Below are 8,515 nucleotides of genomic sequence, written 5' to 3' on the forward strand. Positions count from 1 at the left end.
ATATAACAATGGTGGTCATTCCGAGTTGATCGCTCGCTAGCAGTTTTTAGCAGCCGTGCAAACGCATTGCCGCCGCCCACTGGGGAGTGTATTTTTGCTTTCCAGAAGTGCGAACGCTTGTGCAGCAGAGCGCCTGCAAAATCTTTTTGTGCAAAACAAGACCAGCCCTGTAGTTACTCTTCATGTGCGTTGATTGACGGAGGGACGGCTTTTGACGTCACACACCCATCCAGCTTTCGCCCAGCAACGCCTGTGTTTTCCCCGACATGCCTGCATTTTTCTAAGCACTCCCTAAAAATGGCCGGTTGACACCCAGAAACGCCCACTTCATGTCAATCTTCCTGCATTCTGCCATGCAACTGAAAGCTTCGCTAGAACCTGTGCAAAACCACAAAGGACTTTGTACCCGTACGTCACACGTGTGCATTTCGGTGCATACGCAAGCGCAGAAATGCTGATTTTTAGCCTGATCGCTGTGCTGCGAACAACGGCAGCTAGCGATCAACTCGGAATGACCCCCAATATGCGATACAAGAGAGCGTACCTCTACACCACACAGGGAAAACCCTGTGGAAATTATTTGGACTAAATATTAATAACTCCTTTATTTGGAGTAAATAATATACAGCACAGGACAGCACCACTCAACTTATATGGCAGCACCATTGGACTGGCTTGTATGGCAGTACCACTGGACATATACGGCAGTATCACTGGACTGGATTTATACACCAGTACCACTGGAATTATATGGCAGGATCACTGGAATTATACGGCAGTACCACTAGATTTATACGGCAGTACCACTGGACATATACGGCAGTATCACTGGACTGGACTTATACGCCAATACCACTGGAATTATACGGCAGGATCACTGGAATTATATGTCAGGATCACTGGATTTATAAGTATTTTCTGTCTACCCCTAATCCTACTCTTAAGCCTAACCCACCCCTACCGCAGCCTAACCCTAACATGCCACTCCTGCCACCTAACCCTAACCGTTTCCTCTCACAGCCTTACCCTAGCCACCACCCACCCACAGCCTAACCCTTACCTTTGCACCATCACAATCTAAAAAACCCTACCACTAGTGCCCAACCCTAACCCCAAACCCTGTACTTACCTCTGGTATGTGTCTGTATTGTGGCCATTGGGATCCTGCTGTCATTCCTCTGGATGCTTTATTTTGACAGCATCTTGTATCAAGCAGTGAAATTGTGTAGAAGTGGACCAGTGGAGAAGTTGCCCATAGCAACTCATCAACTCCTACCTATTATATTTTTCAAATACATTTTATTGTGTAAAACACCACAATGATCAATGATACATAATTCAATATACACAGGAATGTTACATATGCATAGCAGTAGGCAAACATCCAAACAGGGTATTACTGTATATCAAGAACAGGGGAGAAGTAACAGCACGGAAGAATGGATGATCAATAATGTCAGTCCACCATCAATATGCAGTTTGCCATAAATTAAAAAATTAATATCGTGAATGACCACAGAAAAACTTTTGTTGAGATAATAACAAAATTGCTATTCATGCAAATACCATTCATGCCATTACCTAAATAGAAATGAAAGGGAGAGGAGGCATGGAGGAAGCCATACAGGACAGCAGGACACAGCCACCAAGCCTCCTCTAGGCCAAAAGGAAAGCAACAAGTAAAATCTCTGTTATGTGCTGAAGGTCTCCCAAGACTCTCCGTTGTTCATACCACGTGGCCTTTTATAGAGCACCTGTAATTCTACATTGGAGTTCGCTAGGTAGAGTGGATACATAGCTTTCCACTCTATCTAGCGGAAAATCACAGGACTAGGTGTTGCTTATTCAAAGAAATTTCAATCCTGTTCCTGTTGAAAACATGGAATTGTTATGATCTATGTACTCGGAACACAAGAGATAGGGTGGCAATAGATGAGCTCCGAATACAGAAACGGGATGCTGCAGTACAAACTGAGATTCGCAGCAACCCCTAACGGAAAACCCTGACTCCGTTGGCCTTCCCTAGTGGTCGGTTAACGCCTGCAAGACTATGGTTTCTTGTGCCCACGGCAGCCGCGTTTGAACGGGCGGATTAGGTCTGCCCGAACTCCGATGCCCCCCGGTCTTAATTGGTGACAAAGCGTTAACCGAGACAGAGGGAGAACAAGGGGAAAACTAACTAAGACAGAAACAAAACAAAAAGATAATAAGGATAATACAGCTTCAGCCGTAAGAGGCGGCAGAGCCGCTACTCACGACACTGGAAAAGGTGCAGGACCCCAAAGCTGAAGATTCAGTATCACTAGACTGGAAGGCTGGAACAGATTCCCAGGACCAGGCTCCAGAAACCGGGACACAGGATGCAGGAACGAACTGGCTGAAAGCAGGAACACTCCAGAGGCAGGGTACAGGCTCCACAGGAAGCTATCACTGGCAGAGCTGTCCTATTCTGGCTCCTATAAGAACCCCTGCAGACCAATCAGCAGGCATCCCGGTCCCCTGAATCCTCATTAAAGCAGCTGCCCGCTGGCACGCAGTGCGCGGCGTCTGGGCTGCTTAGTAACAGCAGGGAATGCAGTGCAGGGCGGCCGCCTGGCGTCTCCGTTTGCTAAGCAACCGTCCAGGGACAAGGAGTCAGCGGAAGTGACGCACCTAGCAACAGGCAGGAGCTGGCGCGACCCGCCGCCACTGACAGGAATAACTCACTTTGAAACATCTGTTAAGAAGGTGTAGGTGTCGAGATCCAATACTGTCATTTTACTTTCCGGACAGCAGTACAAATTGCTAATGGCAGCTTACTACATCCCTTGGCTGACCTTTATCTTCTACCTTTTTTATTAAATGTAAAGTACTTATCAGGTCTGGGAGTGCTTGTGTTCCTGTTCTGGAGTCTAGGGTTTCAGTAGGAGGAAAGGCAGTATGCAGGAAGCTTGGTGGCTTTATGAAGTTCCTGTGCATGTACTAGAATTCTGGAGATACTATGGAAGTGCACAGATAATGCAGAATGAACAGCTGTAGTAAATGCTGAAGGTCTGTAGATCTTGGAACAACTGAACCAGACTAGTCACAGATGGACACAGAAGCCAGTTAGGACCAGCAAGGCCTATAGGACTGGACCCGGTTGATGTACAAGAGTTCTGAACACCAGGTTGGGAGACAGGAATGCTGTAAACTGGACCATTGGAACTAGAGGCTGAACTCGAAAAATATGGTTTTTGTGCTGAACACTGTGTTAGAACCAGTGGTATTGGACACTGTTCTGGAACCAGTGGCTCTTGAGCTGTACACTGGACTCGAACCAGTGGGACTGGACACTGGGCTGGTACAAGTGGTTTTTGAGCCGAATACCGGGCTGGGACCAGTGAGACAAGAGCTGGATAACGGGCTGGTACTGGTGATGTTGGACACTAGGCTGGAACCAGTGGATCTGGACAAAAGGCAGGAACATATATCCGCAATGGTAGTCTCAGAGAATAAATGCTGAGGAGCATAGAGGGTCTGTTCACAATGTGGGCTGTGAAAGAGGTTGCACTGGCAATCTGCCAGCGCTACAGGCAGTCCCTTTATAGAGATTACTTGCTGCTAATTGGCTGACTATGCAGAGGAACAAGGAACTAGAGTTCTATTATTAGAGCAGTGATCAGCTGACTTAGGAGAAGATGGCTGCGCCCTTAGTCCTGAGTTGGTGGGAACCAAGGAGAAGACATCACAATCACCTGTCCCTCTGTAATGCTGGCGCTGGGTGAAGATCACAGAAGACACAGCAGTGGAAGACACAGCAAATGCAGCAGCAGCGGAGGTCAGCAGGTGGCAGACCCTCGGTAGTCCACACCAAAACCTGACAACAGCCATATAGATAAGTGTTTGGCGTCAGTGGCTGGGGTCCCCAGGGCACTTTGTGACAGTACTTGATAAATGGTATCTCAGACTTGATTTTTTGCTATGGGCAACTGGTCTACTTTTCCATTTATTTCTCTGCTTGATACATCACCCCTTTAGTGATATTCCATCTGGTGGTATAGAATAGTATAACTCAAAGTACAGAGACTTCTGTAATGGTGGATTCCAGCAGAGATGACTTAATATTGTGCAAGGATGACATAAACACTGATATGGGTGAGAGTGAGCAAAATAATGATGATGACATCTTGCGATTGTAGAGATCATTGACAGCACTGTTAGCTTTGCTGCTTTAAGCCCATCAGGAGCTTGTTTTGTGGGGGCCTAAACAAAGCAAGTACTTCAGTCACAAAAGTGGAAGTCCCTGTCGCTGAAGTGTTTGGTTTGTTAAACTGTGCATGTCCTTTTTAATATCCAAAATAAGGGTGGGTGGGAGGGAGGGCCTAAGTAAAATTATATATTGCACCACTTTTCTATTCTGCCACTGCTGTATGGCAATGTTTCATAGATTTGTTACAAACTGCCGTGTTTGTGCTGCTGCTCTGTCACTTAGTAACCAGCCAGACCACTGCAGCCTTTGGCCTAAACTGGATAAATACATTATTGTGAGCTGTGAGGTGGTCAAAATTGACTGGTATCGCATGGAAAGGAATGTTATTGAGGTTAATAATAGGAACAAAAAAGGAACAAAAAAGGGTCGATTTTAGCAGTTTTTAGCAACTTTTGTTAAAAAATACACATCCAAAACCAAAACACGTGAGTGCGGTTTTTGCAAAACCAAAACCAAAATGCGAAGTTACCGAATTGCGCACATCTCTATTTATAATCAAATAACTATACCATTTCAACAATTATTTTTAACTTTGTTATAGGTTAATCATTGATGGGTGCAGCTTGTCTAAACTAGCAAACACGAGCAAATATGTGTTTTGTTCCCTGATTAAATGCTTCTGTTGTTGGTGTTTCTGCATTAACATTAGGTTAATACTAGGGACAGTATACCGTATAAGAGTATTATATTCTTATGATTTTCAGGTGCTGCTGCTTCAGGATGAAAATTTTAATCTTCTGGCACCAGTGAATTCAGGAACTTGTTCATGGAACTTTCTTGGTTCATTATATCCCTTTTCAATAAAAATCCCAGCTTAGACCCCGTGTCCACCTTACCGCTGTACCGGGTTTTTCCCGGGTTGCCTCCATTTCCATTAAACCTGAGTAAGCACAGCAAAACCTGTGGATTTCATTAAGTGTGCTTTATTCAGGCCCACAAAGATGAGGTCACAGAAAAGGGAACAAAAGGAAGGAGTGTGTGGGACACTGTGTCACGTGTCCAGTACCAAGCTCTCCTTCCAGGCTCACTCTGTGCCCAGCTCTCCTTTCAGGCCCGCTCCATGCCCAGCGACCAGCGCCAGCTCTCCTTCCGGGCCAGCTCTCTGGAGGGAGAGGGGAGGGGGGGTGGACTTTACCCTGTGACTAAATGCCAGCCAAAATCCCTGTGGTGCAGTGGCAGGCTATTCAATGAAATAGCCTTTTTCTGGTGCAGAAACCCACTGATTCCGTATAATCTCCTGAATCAATGTTTTTTTTCCAGCTTGTGATACATACTTGCCTACCTGACCCTCTCCATGATGGAGAAAATGCTCTGTTCCTGGACTTTCCTGGTAATGTATGATTGCCATCACCTGTGGTGAAACACCTTTCTTATCAATTAACTAGCTCACCACAGGTGATGGCAATCATACATTACCAGGAAAGTCCAGGAACAGAGCATTTTCTCCCTCATGGAGAGGGTCAGGTAGGCAAGTATGATGTGATACAATTTTTAGGGGTTTTTCCCAGGCTTTCCCACTAGGTTCAGTACAACTGTGGGTACTCATGTGTGTGGTATGGACAGCTAATTGAATACCTCCTGTGGGGCAATTAGTGGTGGGGTAAACCCCTGACACTAATTAAATTGCCCCTTAGAGTAAATGTGGGATGTCATTATTATTACCATTTACATTTTCTGTTTATTGGTTCTTTAAGATGGCTCCTGATTAAGGACATAAACCTCATACTTGATTTTATATCATTATTTTCCATCTGTGTGGACCATGACTCCCTAGTATTAATTTATAACAAGGTGTGTCACCTTTCTTTCCACAATACATAGCTTTACAGCAACATAACAAACTGAAAATGAATGGTTGGAAATAATGCACAAAGGGGGTAATTCCAAGTTGATCGCAGCAGGAAAGTTTTTAGCAGTTGGGTAAAACCATGTGCACCGCAGGGGAGGCAGATATAACATGTGCAGAGAGAGTTAGATTTGGGTGGGGTGTGTTCAAACTGAAATCTAAATTGCAGTGTAAAAACAAACAGCCAGTATTTACCCTGCACAGAAACGAAATTACCTACCCAAAGCTAACTCTCTCTGCAAATGTTATATCTGCCCCCCCCCACCTGCATTGCACATGGCTTTGCCCAACTGCTAACAAAAATCCTGCTGCGATCAACTCAGAATTACCCCCAAAATTCTAAAAGGCTGATCTTCTAGGAATACTTTGATAAATACCAGATTGAGATTTCTATAGCAAGAAATTGTAACGATCTATGACATAGACTTGCTACTGCAAATTAAATTTTTAAGAGTTATTTTGCAGGAACAGAATGAAATCCACTGGGATCAATTTAAAATAAATTACTTTAATCTAAATGTATTTTTTTAATATAAGTATGTCTCTGTTTTATCTCCTGACTAGTGCTTTAAGAAAAAGTCATGTATAGTAATTTAAACCTGTGTGAATCCAGGCTTAGCAGATAGGAGGGAGTACAATCTGAATGTAGGAGGATGTAAAAATCTGTTATGCTTTTCAAATTACAGAGCTAATGAGTAACTAGTCTAGAGATGTGCGGCGGGCACTTTTCGTGTTTTGTGTTTTGGTTCTGGTTTCATACTCGTGTTTTGGATCTGGATTGGTTTTGCCAAAACCATCCTTTCGTGTTTTGGTTTTGGATCTGGATGATTTAAAAAAACAACAACATAAAAACAGCTAAAATCACATAAATTGGGGGTAATTTTGATCCCACAGTATTATTGACCTCAATAACCTACATTTACTCTCATTTCCAGTCTATTCTGAACACCTCACAATATTGTTTTTAGGACTAAAAGTTGCACCGAGGTAGCTGTATGACTAAGCTAAGCGACACAAGTGTGCGGCACAAACACCTGGCCCATCTAGGAGTGGCACTGCAGTCAGTGCCGTTTCTTGCGGCGGGCGGGCGAGCCGTGCAACCACACGGGGCGCCCGCCGCGGCACTTTCCTGAGCACTTTCAAACCCCCCTCCCCTCTCCTCCCGAAATTCCGTGAAACCCCGCCCCCCGAGCTGGGCACTCAGGAGAAGGGGGAGCCAAGCCAGCCAGCGCTGCGCAGACGAGGGAGAGGCGGCTGAAGAGTAGGAAGAACCGCTAAAAATGTAAGTCAGCCTCTCTCCCTCTCTCTCTCTCTCCCTCCCTCCCACCACCACCTGCCGTACTGTGTAAAATGGGGACACCTGTCTGCCGGAATGTGTAAAGTGGGGACACTTGTCTGCCGGAATGTGTAAAATGGGGACGCTTGCCTGCCGGAATGTGTAAAATGGGGACACCTGTCTGCCGGAATGTGTAAAATGGGGACACTTGCCTGCCGTAATATGTAAAATGGGGACTCTTGTCTGCCGGAATGTGTAAAATGGGGACACTTGCCTGTTGTACTATGTAAAATGGGGGCACGTGCCTGCCGCAATGTGTAAAATGGGGACACGTGCCTGCCGCAATGTGTAAAATGGGGACACTTGCCTGCCATAATGTGTAAAATGGGGACACTTGCCTGCTGTAATGTGTAAAATGGGGACACTTGCCTGCCGCAATGTGTAAAATGGGGGCACGTGCCTTCCGCAATGTGTAAAATGGGGTCACTTGCCTGCCATGCTGTGTAAAATGGGGGCACGTGCCTGCCGCAATGTGTAAAATGGGGACACTTTCCTGCCGCAATGTGTAAAATGGGGGCACGTGCCTGCCTCAATGTGTAAAATGGGGACACTTTCCTGCCGCAATGTGTAAAATGGGGGCACGTGCCTGCCGCAATGTGCAAAATGGGGACACTTGCCTACCGTGCTGTGTAAAATGGGGACCTGTGCCTGCTGTAATGTGTAAAATGGGGACACTTGCCTACCGTGCTGTATAAAATGGGGACACTTGCCTGCTGTAATGTGTAAAATGAGGACTTTTTTTTTCTTTTCTATCCTGTGGTGGCCGTGATGATGAGATCAAATGAGGCCACGCCCACCTTAACAAAGCCACACCCATTTTTACGAGGTCACGCCCCCTTTCCGGGAGCGCGCGCATACTTTTCCTCTTTATATCTATGGGGGGGGCGCATTTTTTCTTATGTGAATGGGGGGGGGGGGGGCGCATTTTTAAATCTCGCACTGGGAGCCAAATTGGCTAGAAACGGCCCTGACTGCAGTTGCAGATTGGATGGATCTTAAAAAAATAAGCCCCAAACAGCACATCATGCAAAGTAGAAAAATAGGTGCAATGAGGTAGCTGTATGACTAAGCTAAGCGACACAAGTGTGCAGCACAAACACCT

Source organism: Pseudophryne corroboree, chromosome 4, assembly GCF_028390025.1.
Source record: "Pseudophryne corroboree isolate aPseCor3 chromosome 4, aPseCor3.hap2, whole genome shotgun sequence".
Lineage (NCBI taxonomy): Eukaryota > Metazoa > Chordata > Amphibia > Anura > Myobatrachidae > Pseudophryne > Pseudophryne corroboree.